This window comes from Panthera pardus, unplaced genomic scaffold (assembly GCF_024362965.1).
Source record: "Panthera pardus isolate Hobbes unplaced genomic scaffold, ASM2436296v1 HiC_scaffold_20, whole genome shotgun sequence".
Classification (NCBI taxonomy): domain Eukaryota; kingdom Metazoa; phylum Chordata; class Mammalia; order Carnivora; family Felidae; genus Panthera; species Panthera pardus.
Window position 1 is genome coordinate 32,258,051 of NW_026526766.1, and position 16,455 is coordinate 32,274,505.

Genomic DNA, 16,455 nt, shown 5'->3' on the forward strand with positions numbered 1-16,455 from the left:
ACTGTTGCTCTGCCATTACGTGATACAAAGATTCTTCCTTCTGCTTTGGCTTGGACATACCTCTTTTGGGATTGTCTCAGAATGACTTTGTGGTCTCTTCTGTTATCTTTTCTGTAGTGAGTGTAGCTCTTTCAGTAGTCAATGCCTGTGTTTTACACTTTCGAGATGGCTCTCTTATCTTAAGAAAGTTATTTTTTTCTTCCTTCTTATTGCCTCCAGGTCCTTGAAGTTAAATAGTTTTATCAGGCAACTTCTTTGATTAATCTTTGTATTTAGCTGTAGAAACAGAGCTGTAATTTGACGGAATGAATGATTTAGGAGGGATAGGCAGTAAAATCTGAAAATCTATGTGCTTTGGAAGAAAATGATGGGACTAGTTATCTTACATGTCATGCTTTGAAGTTAGAGTGATTTGCAATCGGAAGCCATTTTTACTGAGAGAAAGATTCATTAAGAATGTTACATTTGGAAGATTTATCTATTTAAGTAGAGGATGGGGGTATTGTAGAGTTAAAAGCTTGGAAATCAGGAAGGTGTTGGTTAAATAAGGACTTGAGCTTGAGTAAGTTACTTGATCTTTGTTAATGTAAATAATTAGTTCCTTCCATCCCTCTATCCCTTGTCCCTTCCTGTCTCTTACATACAACATTGTGGCCATGAAAATGTTAGAGATCATATAGTTTATTGGTTTCCAGACTTCTGGATTTGAAAAAATAAGTTGGATTGACATAGGCTTGCCAACTTTTAATTTCCTTTCCTTTTTTTTTTTTTTTTTGGGGTCAACCTTTTTCTAAAAAAAAAAAAAAAGTATCAAAGAAAACTTACTATCTATTCCTACTGTCCAAAAAATATCAACAAAGTAGAAAGCATTCTTTGAGAATAAAACTGGAACTTTATGAAAAATTAGAGCACTTTCATTCTTATTTTTCAGAGGACTGGTGGAACCACTGCTCACCAGTTGTAGGAACATTGAATTTGTTCAATTTCCCAAGTTTAAGGGTTACTGAGACTTAACATTAACAAAGATGAGGTGCTTAGGTGAGGTCACTGTGCTATTGATGGAGGCACAGTTCAGCAGCTCACTTCTGTGGCTGTGATCAAATCCAGTAACTCTTATTTTTTGGGGTCATGTGTGATATATTTTTGAGAGTGATAGGAGCTGTGGATTCTTACCTTGGATAAAAAACAATGGATAGGAATAGCATGAGGACCGGAAATACTACTTTATTATACATGAGGCCATGAAAAACTTAGGCAAATACATTTGCATGGACAGTTTTCCAGAGAAGTATAAATTCTGAAACAGATTCAAGAAGGAGTAGAAATATTATGGCAGATGGTAGCTACACTTATTGTGGTAAACATTTCATAATGTATATATTATTGTTGAATCAATATTTTGTACATCTGAAGTGAATCTAATATTGGGTATCAACTCTACTTCAATAAAACACACACACACACACACACACACACACACACACACACACACACACATTAAAACACACACAAAACAAGAAGTAGTAGAAACATACCATTTAAGAGAATTGATTCTGTAGTTATAAGTCTTACTGCAAAGAAAATGCCAGGTTCAGATGGTTTTTCAGGCTAGTTCCACAAAGTATTCAAATAATACTTAATTCTAACCCTAACAAAGTCAAAGTTTGTCTCTTTTAGGAACACTGCCTGCCTCATTTTTTCAGGCTGATACATCCTAATGCCAGCATTAGACAAGGATAGTGTGAATAAGGAAAATTATAAGCTAGCCTCACTTAGGAAGACAGAATATGAAACCTTAAATATTATATTAGTACAGATAATTGTAGTGTGATATGGCATCAGGTGTATTCTAGTAATATAGGTTAGTTCAACATTAGAATCATATATATTTTTTAAAGTTTATTTATTTTGAGAGAGAAAGCATGAGTGGGGGAGGGGCGGGGGGGGGGAGAGAATCCCAAGCAGTTTCTACACTGTCAGAATTGAGCCCAGTGTGGAGCTCAAAACCATTGACCATAAGATCATGACCTGAGCTGAAGTCAGACGCTTAGCCAATTGAGCCACCCAGGTGCCCCAACTTTAGAATCATATTTAATTGCAATAATAGATAAAAGAAAATCCATTGTAACAGGTACAGAAAAAGCATTTGATAAAATTTAACATCTATTTGTGATTTGAAAGCAAAACAAAAACAACAAAAAATCTCCTGGAGAAGGGAATAGAGTAGAACTTTTCTAACCTGTTAAAGGGTACTTATACATAGTAAGAATTTTGAAGACTAAAGGTTAGAAGCATTCCCTGTATATATACATACATATATATACATACATATATATATACACACACACACATATATATATATAACTTTATTTTTTATTTTTTAAAATTTACATCCAAATTAGTTAGCATATAGTGCAACAATGATTTCAGGAGTAGATTCCTTAGTTCTCCTTACCCATTTAGCCCATCCCCCCTCCCACAACCCCTCCAGTAACCCTCAGTTTGTTCTCTGTATTTATGGGTCTCTTCTGTTTTGTCCCCCTCCCTGTTTTTATATTACTTTTGTTTTCCTTCCCTTATGTTCATCTGTTTTGTCTCTTAAAGTCCTCATATGAGTGAAGTCATATGATTTTTGTCATTCTCTGACTGACTAATTTCATTTAGCGTAATACCCTCCAGTTTCATCCATTTAGTTGCAAATGGCAAGATTTCATTCTTTTTGATTGCTGAGTAATACTCCATTGTATATATATACCACATTTTCCTTATCCATTCATCTGTTGGTGGACATTTGGGCTCTTTGAATACTTTGGCTATTGTTGATAGTGCTGCTATAAACATGGGGGTGCATGTGTCCCTTCAAAACAGCACACCTGTATCCTGTGGATAAATGCCTAGTAGTGCAATTGCTGGGTTGTAGGGTAGTTCTATTTTTAATTTTTAAGGAACCTCCATACTGTTTTCCAGAGTGGCTGCACCAGCTTGCATTCCCACCAGCAGTGCAAAAGAGATCCTCTTTCTCCACATCCTTGTCAACATCTGTTGTTGCCTGAGTTGTTAATGTTAGCCATTCTGACAGGTGTGAGGTATCTCATTGTGGTTTTGATTTGTATTTCCCTGATGATGAGTGATGTTGAGCATTTTTTCATGTGTCGGTTGACCATCTGGATATCTTCCTTGAAGAAGTGTCTATTCATGTCTTTTGTCCATTTCTTCACTGGATTATTTGTTTTTGGGTGTTGAGTTTGATAAGTTCTTTATAGATTTTGGATACTAACCCTTTATCTGATATGTCATTTGCAAATATATTCTCTCATTCCTTTGGTTGCCTTTTAGTTTTGCTGATTGTTCCCTTCACTGTGCAGGAGCTTTTTATTTTGATGAGGTCCCAGTAGTTCATTTTTGCTTTTATTTCCCTTGCCTCCAGAGACGTGTTGAGTAAGAAGTTGCTGTGGCCCAGATCAAAGAGGTTTTTGCCTACTTTCTCCTCGAGGATTTTGATGGCTTCCTGTCTTACATTGAGGTCTTTCATCCATTTTGAGTTTATTTTTGTGTATGGCATAAGAAAGTGGTCCAGGTTCATTTTTCTGCATGTTGCTGTCCAGTTTTCCCAGCACCACTTGCTGAAGAGACTGTCTTTATTCCATTGGATATTCTTTCCTGCTTTGTCAAAGATTATTTGGCCATACATTTGTGGGTCCATTTCTGGGTTCTCTATTGTGTTCCGTTGATCTGAGTGTCTGTTCTTGTGCCAGTACCATACTGTCTTAATGATTATAGCTTTGTAGTATAGCTTGAAGTCTGGGATTATGATGCCTCCTGCTTTGGTTTTCTTTTTCAAGATCGCTTTGGCTATTCAGGGTCTCTTCTGGTTCCATGCAAATTTTAGAATTATTTGTTCTAGCTCTGTGAAGAATGCTGTGTTACTTTGATAGGGATTGCATTGAATATGTAGATTGCTTTGGGTAGTGTTGACATTTTAACAATATTTTTCTTCCTATCCAGGAGCATGGAATCTTTTTCCATTTTCTTGTGTCTTCTTCAATGTCTTTCATAAGCTTTCTATAGTCTTCAGTGTATAGATTTCTCACTTCTTTGGTTAGATTTATTCCTAGGTATTTTATGGTTTTTTGTGCAACTGTAAATGGGATCGATTCCTTGATTTCTCTTTCTGTTGCTTCATTGTTGGTGTATAGGAATGCAACTGATTTCTGTGCATTGATTTTATATCCTGCAACTTTGCTGAATTCATGAATCAATTCTAGAAGTTTTTTGGTGGAATCTTTTGGGTTTTCCATATAGAATATCATGTCATCTGGAAAGAGTGAAAGTTTGACATCCTCCTGGCTGATTTGGATGCCTTTTATTTCTTTGTGTTGTCTGATTGCAGAGGCTAGAAGCATTCCCTGTATATTAAGACATTCCCGTCATTACTTCTCTTTAGCACTAGGGTGTCCTAGACAGGTCAGTAAAGGAGAAAGAGAAATAAAAAGAATAAGTTTTATTAAGGAAACAACAAAAACACTATTCTCAGATAATTTTCACATGATAGACAAATTAGTGGAAATGAGATGACTAGGGTAGCTGGATATGAGATCAATTTAAAAATTAATGACATATTATATGCCAGCAACAAAAGGAAAAATTCTTAGCTTAAAAAATATACCAAGATGAAAAATGTTCTATTTATTTATTTATTTATTTATTTATTTATTTATTTATTTAACATATATTCATTTTTGAGAGACAGAACGTGAGCAGGGGAGGGGCAGAGACAGAGGGAGACACAGAATCTGAAGCAGGCTCCAGGCTCTGAACTGTTAGCACAGAATCTGACACGGGGCCCGAACTTACAAACTGTGAGATCATGACCTGAGCTGAAGTTGGATGCTTAACTGACTGGGCCACCCAGAAAATGTTCAATTTAAAACAAATACATGTTCTATTTAAATGTTAAAACAAAATGACTGAATGCTTAAAAAATTAAAGACAAAGAAAGGCTCTGGAAATATCCCACATTAAAGAATACTAAAGAGACATGACAGCTACATGCATTTTCTAATCCTAGATGGAATTCCCTACTAGAGGGAAAAAAAAGGTGTCAAGTATCTTATTTGGTCACTTGACAAAATTGGAACACAGAAATTGGATTCAAGTATTGTATCTATGTTAAACTTACTGGAGCTGAAAACTTTATCTATGTAAGACCCCTATTCTTAGGAAATGTACTCTAAAGTTTTTAGGGGTAAAGGACCATGATGTATGCAACTTAGTCTTAAATGGTTCAGAAAAAAAAAATTGTGTGTGGGTGATATATTAATGGAAGAAGAGAGATGAGAACACACATTGATAAAGCAGCAAATAGGGTAAAATATTATTGGATGAATCTGGCTTCAGATCATCTGGCTGCAGTATATGCAGGCTTTTTCTTTTATTCTATTCCAGCAATTTTTCTGTAAGTTTGAAGTTCTTCTAAGGAAAAAGTTAAAAAAAAAAAGTAATAATAGCAGTAAGTATAAGAATAAACCCACAAAGTTTTGTGTTTTTCTTTAATTCACATTAGACGCCTTCATTGATTTAACTTTCTTCTAAAGCATGAATGGAGGCTTGGCAGTGTGGAAGAAATAAGGGAAATAGCTATCCTTAACCATGTGGAAAGACTTTTGACAATTATTGACCTTCCATTATTATAAGACACAGAATGGTTCTTTCCCAAGGTATTGAGTAGTTTTTGTTTTGGTTAAAGATGCCTATTATATAAAAAAAGATACATACATCAATTATTTTATTTCTACTTAAAACTTGTACAATAATTTGCCTATCTTTTGTTGTAAAGCAAAGCCATTTCTTTGAAAGAAGTTTGAAGTCCTGCATTTCCTCTTTTGCATAAACCACACCCAATACAGCATCTACCGCTTTCAGTTTCTATTTTTTCAAAGCAGAGTGAGTGAAACATTTGAAGTAATATGAGCTGGAATCGTAGATTTTACAAATCCTTCTACCCCCCTAACCTTTTACTGTTGCAATTCCCACACTTCATTTGATATCCCCCTTCCCTTTTTAAAAAATCATCTCATCTTTACTGGATCACTCCAAAAGATTCAACTTAAATCTTATAGAAACATAACATTGTTGTATTCACACTTCATCTATTTACATAATATTTAATTATGTCAGATAATTAGCACAAGTGGCATAAACTGGATTGGAAATAAACACTTGATTGCTAAGCATGCAGTTCAACTGGTACTTAGACATAATAAACATACTCAAGTTTGTACTGTGTGGTGTTTTTCAGAGATAATATATAGTGTGTATCCTTTATCTGGTAAATCTGTTAAATAGAAGGTTATTGAGAGCTTCTACTATAGTAGGCCACTAACAGTAAGTACCTGTAGGTGGCTGGTTAGTTTGTTTAGTGGCTCAATTGATAATTTGTACTCAATATTACAGAATGAATTTTGAGTCATTCAAGTTAATTTCATTAAGATATACCAAGGAACTGATTGTTAGAAAGGATTACTAATAAAAGGCAAGTAGATATGAAGAAAACATTTATTTGATTTACATCTGGTATTTTTTCTTTCTTTCTTTCTTTCTTTTTTTTTTAAAGTAGGCTCTATGCCCAGCGTGGAACCCAATGTGGGGCTTGAACGCATGACCCTGAGATCAAGACCTGAGCTGAGATCAAGAGTTGGATGCCCGTACATCTGGTATTTGTATACCAGGTTTCTTTTCCATTCATCATTGTTATCAGCTTGTATTTGATAATTTTATCAGTCATGATTTAGTGACAGATTATGGCTACTGCCCTGGTTAACTTAAGCAGAAATGGATTTGATACTGGAGCTGTTGAAGTTTGGAGAGCAGGCACTGGACGTATCCCAGAACACTACTGGAAGTGCTGCGAACGGATCTGCCATTTCTGCCACAAATAGAAAACTGAAGAATCAGGGTCTGGGATCATAGCACCATGGCTGAAATCTGGGGTGCAGGAGGTTGCTGCTGCATTTGTTTGTTCCATGAACATGCTGTCTTAGTTGTCATCCAGAGATCACTAATAGTGCCAGGACTGTTCTTAAGAGCTAAATTACCTGTGCTAGTTCTGTTCCAGTAAGAAGAAAACCTTGTGGTCTCCAATTCGTTCCACACTCTGTCCAGTTCTGAATTCAAGCCTCTTCATATTGGAAGAATTTAAAGCATATGTGGAATGCCTTTTGCAATGTAGATTTCAGCTCTTCAGACTACTCAGTCTCTTGCAGATGCAAACTCTTTGAGTGTTTACCCTATGACTTCCATTATGCCTACGATGTCTGAGGCTTGGTTTCTTTCCTTCCCCCTCCTCCCCCCCCCCCCCCCCCCCCCCCAGCAAATCTCTCTCTGGGGCTATGTGGATTCTCTCTATTCTACTTCTTTCTGCTAATGTCCTTCCTTTGGTCATTCTCTGTTTATGCAAAAGGAAGAAAAATGGCTGTCCCAGCCCTTCATGGCTTCCTCTGTTCCTCAATTCTGAGTTCCTAGGGCAGGAATGGAGCTTGTGCAGGTCAATTGCAGTATGCAGTATTTGGCTGCCTGGGCTCACTGCCATGAGTGGGAGAAATTCTTGAGGGAAGGAGGGAAGATGGCTTCCAGGGCTGAGGGGTGGAGGCTTTTTCTGAATGGTCTCATTCAAAGGGCTAAGATATAATTGATTCTCATGATTTTTGGTAGTTATGTTACATAAAGTCACTGAGAATACTGAATTACTGAATACTGAGGGGAAATACAGGGTTAGATTTCTGTGAGGCTTTGATCACACATTTTTGTCAACTGAGCTATATATCAATCACCTTGTTTTATGTGTATTTCTGGTTTTTTTTTTTAATGTTTATTTTTTTGAGAGAGGAGGGAGAGTATGAGCTGGGGAGGGGCAGAGAGAGAGTGAGAGAGAGAATTCCAAGCAGGCTTCGCACTGCCAGTACAGAGCCCGACACAAGGCTCAAACCCACCAACTGTGAGATCATGACCTGAGGGGAAATCACTTGAGCCACCCAGGCACCCCTGTATATTTCTGTTTTAAAGGCACCTTATTTAATATATAATTGTTGATTCACTAACATTGAACCCATGCCAGCAGCACTATAACTTATGCCTGAAGTTACATAACCTAGTATGTTTGTCATAGGGCACATTATAGCTTTCTTGCACTTAGGAACTTATGCTTGGGGACTGTTTTAAGCAGCTAAATCACCAATAAGAAACAGAAAAAATGCAAATACCACTGGCACTAAAGAGAGTGCAAAAATATATTTGTTTACAGTTTGAGGACTGAAACAAGAGGGAGCATGTCCTTGTTTGACCTCTGCTGAAGGGATGTGCATATTGGCTGATTCAAATATTTCAATACTGCGAATGTTTATGAATGGCCATGCAGGTGCCACAAGTATTGGTTTGGGGGTTACAGATAAATTTTAGCAAGTAGGTGAATTTGCAAATACTGAAACCAGGAATAATGAGGGATGGCTGTGTATATATGGAGTGAGGGTGAGAAGAACATTAAAAATGACCGTTAGTTGGTGGGGAGTGTTGCCAGGAAAGGCTTCATAATGGAGTCTACGTGTGAGATGACCCTGACCTGTAGTATTACAGCCACTTGTGTGCATGTTCCCTCATGCACTTGTAAGCTCTGAGGATTGTGCTGGTCAGTGCTGGCTGAAAAAGGCAGAGCAGGACCATGGATGGATTGAATGAACTAGGATTGGGACTGTGGGGTAGAGAAGCAGATTTTAGAGGAAGGATTCCTTTTTATTCCTAGTAACTTTTGGATTAAGTTTTATCTCTGTTGAGTTTGAGAATCATCTAAAAATGGCTCTGCCTACTAGGCATTTAGATTTGCTGGACTTGGATTTAGGGGAGAGAGGTCCTTGTTGCATATTTCTGAGGCATTGGTAAGGACAGTTGGATGACAGTGTCTGTGACTGATGGAAAGGGAAGACAACCACAGAAAGAACCTTGTGGTATACCAGTTGTGAAAGATTTGGCTCTGGAGGAGTGCAGAAAGGAGTTCAGGGTGGAGGGTGGAGTTAACCATGAGAGAGTGAATGGAGGGTGGTATATGTCCTCCCCATCTGCAGTAGCTGTACCAGGGGAGGACTTATTCAGTTTTAAAGGCTACAAAGAGACTGGGAAGAGGACTAAAGACAGCATGTAGCCTATAGCAATTAGAAAGTCATGGGGGCACCTGGGTGGCTCAGTCGGTTAAGTGACCGACTTCGGCTCAGGTCATGATCTCACAGTTCGTGAGTTCAAGCCCTGCATCGGGCTCTGTGCTGGCTGGCAGCTCAGAGCCTGGAGCCTGCTTCTGATTCTGTGTCTCCCTCTTTCTCTGCCCCTCCCCTGCTCATGCTTTGTCTCTCTCTGCCTCAAAAATAAATAAAAACATTAAAAAAATTTATAAATAAAAAAAAAAAGTCACTGGCAACCTTACCCAGAGTGATTTCAATGCACTGGTGGGTGGAGATGTCAGATTGCAGCAGGACTGATGATTGAATAGATGGAGTGGACAACATGAATGTAGGCTATTCTCTGTTGGGTTTTGTCTGTGAGGGGTTGTAGAGCAAAGGCTATAGCTGGGGTCTTTCTGGGAGGGGCATGGTGTACAGAGAACCTTTAAAAATTATGTGGGAGAGATTTGAGCATGTGTATAGGCATTGGGGAAGAAGGTAATAGAAGGGATTTAATTTGAAAAGGTTTTTTTTTTTTGTAAATTTTTTTTTTAACATTTTTATTTATTTTTGAGAGACAGAGAGACAAAGCGTGAGGGGGGGTGGGGCGCAGAGAGAGAGGGAGACACAGAATCAGAAGCAGGCTCCAGGCTCTGAGCTATCAGCACAGAGCCTGACGTGGGGCTTGAACCCACCAACTGTGAGATCATGACCTGAGCTGAAGTTGGACACTTAACTGACTGAGCCACCCAGGCACCCCATTTTTTTTTTAAGCCAACATCTGTGTCATTACTGTGTAGCCTGACAATGTGCTAGATTCTTACATTTAACTTCGAACTGAGTACCCATTACAATGCTGTAGGGAGGAGTGGTATTAATGAGGAAATAGAGGTCTAGCTTAAGAAACTTTCCAGAGGTCATGTGGTCATTAAGTGGGGGAGGCAGGAGGGATAAGAATCCAGTTCTGGGGTTGCCTGACTGGCTCAGTCTGTAGAGCATGCAACTCTCAATCTCAGGGTCATGAGTTCAAGCCCCACATTGGGAATGGTGCCTACTTTAAAAAAAAAAAAAAAAAAAAAAAGAATCCAGTTCTGTCTGGCTCTGTCTGGCTCTGTCTGCCTTCACCTGGCTGCCTCTTAAGTGAAATAGTCACAATTTGAAAGAAATATACAAGGTGATTTACTTCAACATCCATTGTAATAGTAATTAAAAAAAATATCATTCTGTTTGGTTGAGATTACCAGTGTGATGTCAATTTAGTTTAAGTGCTGGAAAGCCGAGTAACTGTCACTGGCTGCTACAGTAATCTTTTGTTTAGTCTAGTGCTTCAACCTAAGGATTTGGGCACAAACTAATTAATCAACATGGTTGTGGCCATTGTACTGTTAGAGATGAATGGAAACTTTATCCCAAGGGAAAAAGATAATGGGATTTCTAACAATTAGGTGGTGGTTGTGTTGTGCAAGCTGTGACTGAATAGAATCTATCTTTCCCCAACCCTCATCTCCCATTTTCTAATAGTTGCCTATTTAGTAGAATCTGACTATTGATAAAGGAACTCTGACATTCTGCCATTGAACTTTACAAGTATAAAATAATAGGTTAGGCAGTTAGAAAAAGTCTGAGTATTGAATCTAAAAGGTTCAATGTTCTAATTTATGCCTTTTAAATGAGGATATTCTCAGGTTTATAAGAATGTAGATATGCATATGCATACATATTAAACATATTAAAGACCCTTTATTCTAGTTGTGTTACTGCTCTTTTGTAATACTATTATTTAAAAAAAATTTTTTTTAATGTTTATTTATTTTTGAGAGAGAGAGAGAGACAGAATGTGAGCAGGGGAGGAGCAGAGAGAGAGGGAATCCTAAACAAGCTCCAGGCTCTGAGCTGTCAGCACAGAGCCCGACGCGGGGCTTGAACTCACAAACCATGAGATCATGACCTGAGCCGAAGCCGGGCGCTCAACTGACTGAGCCACCCAGGCGCCCCTATAATACTATTTTTTTATTTTGAGTAAGCTCTATGCCCAGCATGTGGCTTGAACTCATGAACGTGAGATAAAGAGTTGCATGCTCTACTGACTGAGCTAGCAAGGCATCCATTGTGTTATTGTTCTTTTAATCTAATTCTTTTTCTCCCTTGTTACATTATTGTGCTTTTCTGTGCAAATATCTGGTGGCTGGTTGTTGGTGCATACATATAGTTTTTATCCATATATGTAATGCTCTTTTTATTCTCTAACAGTCTTACTTTTCATTGGAATAGCCATATAAGTGATGGTGTATCCTTCTCAGTGTATCTTATCAGGAGGCACATGATATCTAATTTTCTTAGTAGTGATTTAGTGTTGAAGTGGTAATGTACTCTCATTAGTCTTTGATAGCTTGCTTGCTTTCTGGAACAACATGTTTTAGTCACATATTATACATTTCTTGTCCCAGACCTGGAACTAGCCTTTTCTTCAAATATCCCTGGTTCTTTTTATTGAAATATAATATTTAGAGACCATAATTTGTGTGCAGTAATTTTTATTACTGTTTTGTCATTGTTTTTATGCCTTTTTCAGTGGGCAGTATTAGAAGATAAACATTTTAAGAGAAAAAAATCTTGAGTTCATATTGCTATTTCAAATTCTAATGAAAGACTCACTTTTTATGTAATCAAAGGATTTTATATTGGTATCTCTTGATCCTGAGATCAAAACCTGAGCTGAGATCAAGAGTCAGACACTTAACCACTGAGCTACCCAGGGACCCCTATAATGAAAATCTTGATTCCTAATGACGTTAGCATTATTGCTTACTTGCTGTATCTTATAGTGTACTTGTAATAGTTAAAAAAGACCTAACACTAATATTACTACTAAAAAATCTAACAAAGAAATGTAATTTATATACATTTAAAAAATCATCCTATATCCTAAAATATATCCTGTTAGAATCTACAGCCTAAATACTGTGATTCGAAGTTACGTAAGCAATTCTTTTCCTTGTTTGTTCATGTCACTGACTTATTATACAGTTAATTTGTTTTTCAGGTGTTAGGCCTGGCTTTTTTTTTTCTTTTTAATTTTGTTTTTAATTTTGTATATCATATACGTGATTGCTGAGTTAAAAGGGCTATACTCATAAAAGTTTTGCTTCCTTACCTGTCTCTTCTTTTCACTATAGGTAACCATTTTTGTGGGTTGGATCTTGCTTCCTATACAAAAAGTAGAATATTATAAACTCTGTTCTGCACGTTGCTTTTTTAATTTAACAGTGTAATTTGGAAATCACCCCAGATCTGTACTTAGAGATCCTTCTCATTCTTTTATGTTGCCTATACTCTGTTGTTGGAAGTACCACACTGATCCAACCAGACCCCTATTGGTGGACACTTAGGGAAGTGTAAGAGATACAAGAACGAAAACCAAGAAATGACTTGTGTCATTAATATCTGACTCAGTGCATTTGAAAAATTGATGCAAGACTGAAGTGGACACATAAATTAGATATTATATAAGATTTAGTGCTGGGAAGAAGTTTGGGGTTTGCAACTAGAATCAATTACACTGTGGGCATTTCATGGAAAGAAAATTGCTTCTCCTGACCCACTCACTGAAGTCTAGACCTCGTTGTAGTCTGACCCAGGAAAGGAATGTTATGTGGGGTGGAGCCAAGAGTGAATACTTGGCAATTTTGCTGGTTTCAACACCTCTTCTGTATACTTAATTCTGAGAAGATGACACCCTGAGTGCTCCAGTATCTGTTAATCTTGCCAGATCTTTGGTGAACAGGAGAAGGAGAAACACTGCTCAGTTCGCCCAGGAGGATGATTTCTGCCTGTTTCCATCCACCAAGAGTATAAAGAGTGGTACAGTCAGAATTGTGAGTTGGCCAGTATAGACTGTTGGAAAGAATCTACATATTTACTTGGATCACTTCTCTTCAGGAACCTTCTCCTGGGACTCATCCTAGATTCTGTGCAATAAAAGAAACTTTTGCACAGATTTATCTGTTGCCTTGACTCTTCTTTCCCAGAACTGTCTCCCTGAGTCCAACTTCCCATTCTTACTTCTGATCTCTGTAGGCTGGTAGAGCAAGGTGGACTGCTGATTTGAATGGGACCAAGAAGATTAAAGAAGAGCCCCCTGGGTCTCTGGGAGAGGATTGAGGTCTGGCTTAGGCAAAAAATGATTAATAGACTGAGGATTTTCTTTGCTGTCTTGCTCTCTAACTTAGGGCTCCAGGCCTGTGAGGTCCTGGGATGATAGAAAAGGGAAGAATTTAAAGCCCGATGTCCCTGTTGTGTTTCAGTTCCTAGATAGGCAGTGCTAGTGGCTAATGTGGCATTTTCAGGGTGGTCTGCCAGTTTTCTACCCAACTGAGAAAGACGAAGGAGTCAGGTGGAAGGTCAGAGTATTATAGGCTTTACTATTGGTGAAACTGGGTTGGAGAATGTGGTAGGCTACTATGTTCCCATCAATATGACCCCTGATGCCTGCGTTAGTCTGCTAGGGCTGCCATAACAAATTACCACAGACTTGGATGGCTTAAAACAAGAGAAATTTATTCTCTCACAGTTCTGCAGGCTAGAAGGCCAAAATCAAAGTGTCAGTAGGGCCATGCTTTCTGTAAAGGATTTGGGGAAGAATCTGTTCTGTGCCTTTGTCTTAGCATCTTATATTTGCTGGCATTTCTTGGTTTGTAGCTGCATGACTCCAGGCTGCCTCCCTCTTCACATGGTATTCTTCCCTCTTTGTCCAGCCCTTCTCCTCTTATACAGACACCAGTCATATTGGACTAGGGTCCACCCTCATGAAGCATGACCTCATCTTAACTTGATTACATCTGCAAAACCCCTGTTTTCAAATAAAGTCACATTCACATGTATTAGGGGTTAGGTTTTAACACATCTTTTGTGGGGACATAATTCAACTCATAACAATGCCTGACTGAGGCACTCTGCAAGTAGAAGCTTACTTGGCTCACTGTGAGGCCCAAAGTGGGTGAGCTTCAGTGTTGCAATAGAAATGCCAGACTTCCAGGGTGCCTGGGTGGTTCAATTGATTAAGCATCTCACTCTTGATTTCAGCTCAGGTCATGATCTCAGGGTCATGAGATTGAGCCCTGTGTCGGGGCCACGCCCCAGCGTGGAGCCTGCTTGGGATTCTTTCTCTTCCTCTCTCTCTCTCTGCCCCTCCCCAGCTTGCATGCTCGCAGGCTCTCGCTCTCTCTCTCTCTCTCAAAATAAATAAACATTTTTTGAAAAAAAAAAAAAAAAAAAAAAAGAGATGCGAGATTTCCAGCTGCCTCTGGTGGACTTAGCACTTGGGAACTGAAGTAGAGTAGAGTAGTCACACCTGTTCCTTCTGGACCTTGACTGCTCAGTTTCTTTTAAAATCTCACTGTAGGGAGGGAGGAATGAGGGCTGGCAAGGATGCCTCCAGTGTTCGGGCGAGTGCACATGAAGAAGCATAGGGGAGTGTTCTCTTCTAATATCACATGACTGATAATTGTGCCTTAGTTCATTTTCTTTTTAGCTTAATAAATTATCTGCTTAAATGGTGAGTGCTTTATCTCTTAGGATTGCAGTAGATCCTTAAGTGTTCTCTTCGGAGGCAGTTAGCAGTGCAGACCAGTTCTGTGGGAAGGCATTGTCTAACAAAATAATACCCCTAAGATGAGAACCATCCGTTTTTATGTTTTTCATAGAAGTTGCTTAAATAAGAGAACAGAAGTTGGAAATACAGGTGTACACAGGAAAGCAATATAGGATATAGATTTACATTTAGCAGGAAAGTATCAGCCCCAGTTTCTTTTTTTTATTGCCAAATAAAGATACATGATTAAAATAAGAATAGATGTTTGTCCTTCATGATAAGGTAAAATTTTTCAGAAAAGAAGCTTGGGAGAATTACAGAAGTATGAATTAGTGTTAGGCTTTTCTTCACTTAATAAAAAAGATCTTTAGCTCATTAAGAAAAAATTCTTAGGGTATTTACCAGAAATATGACTATTTGGTTTTGGTGGTTTATAAAAACATTGAAGGCTAGCTCTGTAGAAGCAAAACAACAAAGTTGTCATCACAGAATTGCTGTTACTCACTTTGGGGATTCAGTCTCTAAAGAGGGGGAACGTTGAAAAAATGATCATTGTATCACCTTCAGCTGAAAATCATAGGTATATTCTTCCCAAAATATAACAGTCTTTTTCTGACTAAGAATCATTATTGCAAGAGCATTTTAAACCTACTTTTCTGCATGATTCAGAGAAGTAAAAGTAAAGGAGAAAGAAGGGTGGCTGGGAATTTGTGCAGCATGATTAAATTTGGTAGTGGTAAATGTGGATTAGGAAAAACTCAAGGAACAGAAAACTTATAAGTTACCTTTTAAGGGTAAAGAATGTAAGGAAGCAACCCAAAAATGAAATGAAAATGGTTATTTACGCCCCCAAAATGATCAGTATCACTAGTATTCAAAACAAAAACAAACAAACAAACAAAAAAACCAGGAAACTTGGGGCACCTGTATGTTCATTTGGTTAAGATCTGACTCTTGATCTCTGCTCAGGTCACGATCTCATGGTTTGTGGGATCAAGCCCCACATCGGGCTTTGTGCTGATAGCGTAAAGCCTGCTTGGGATTCTCTCTTTCTCTCTCTCTGCCCCTTCTCTGCTCTCTTGCCTCTCCCCCCCACAAATAAAGAAACTTAAAAATAAAAAAGCTTAACAATAGACTTTTTTGCCTCTCATTTTGGCAAAGATTAGGGTGGTGGGATTAATGTTAAATTTTTAGATACTTTAGTATATTTCAAATTTTATGATGATCATATATTAACTTTATAGATTGAAAAAGGTCTGAAATATAAGCTAACCAGGTCTTTAGTATATGTACCTGATTTGTAGGTATAACTAGTTTTGTGTAGTCAAGGAATAGTGACACCAGGAGGAGGCAAAGTATGTTTCAAAGGCCAGGTAGCAAACTGGGCAGAGATTTAATTCTGATTGCTACTAATTCTCTGCATATATTAATAGTCCTCTGGCTTCAGTTTCTTATCAGAACCATTGTTCTGTATTTTAGGCCAAAAATCTTGACTTGTCTGTTTCTCTCACTTCTATCAGGAAATTCTGTTCCGAATATATCTGCAATCTGATCACTTCTCACTTCTCACTGCTGGTCAAAGTCACCATTTTATTTTGCCTGGATTGGTGTATATTGCCTCTGTGCTTCCAATCTTGTCTTTGCTTGGTACAGCAGCCAGAA

General features: G+C 38.1%; 1 protein-coding gene across 18 annotated transcripts in view; it reads left to right on the forward strand.

The window, feature by feature from the left end:
• The window catches only part of KDM4C (lysine demethylase 4C), a 437,058-nt gene that overhangs the window by 17,388 nt on the left and 403,215 nt on the right, over positions 1-16,455 (forward strand). For 10 of the 18 annotated variants that reach the window (XM_053907903.1, XM_053907887.1, XM_053907896.1 and 7 more), the window contains one exon: positions 6,614-6,713. The exons of 5 other annotated variants lie outside the window; for them this stretch is intronic. The gene's annotated coding sequence lies outside the window, so the exon portion shown is untranslated. The remainder of the gene's footprint in view (positions 1-6,613; positions 6,714-16,455) is intronic. 3 more of the 18 variants (XM_053907892.1, XM_053907891.1, XM_053907895.1) reach the window with 1 other exon arrangement.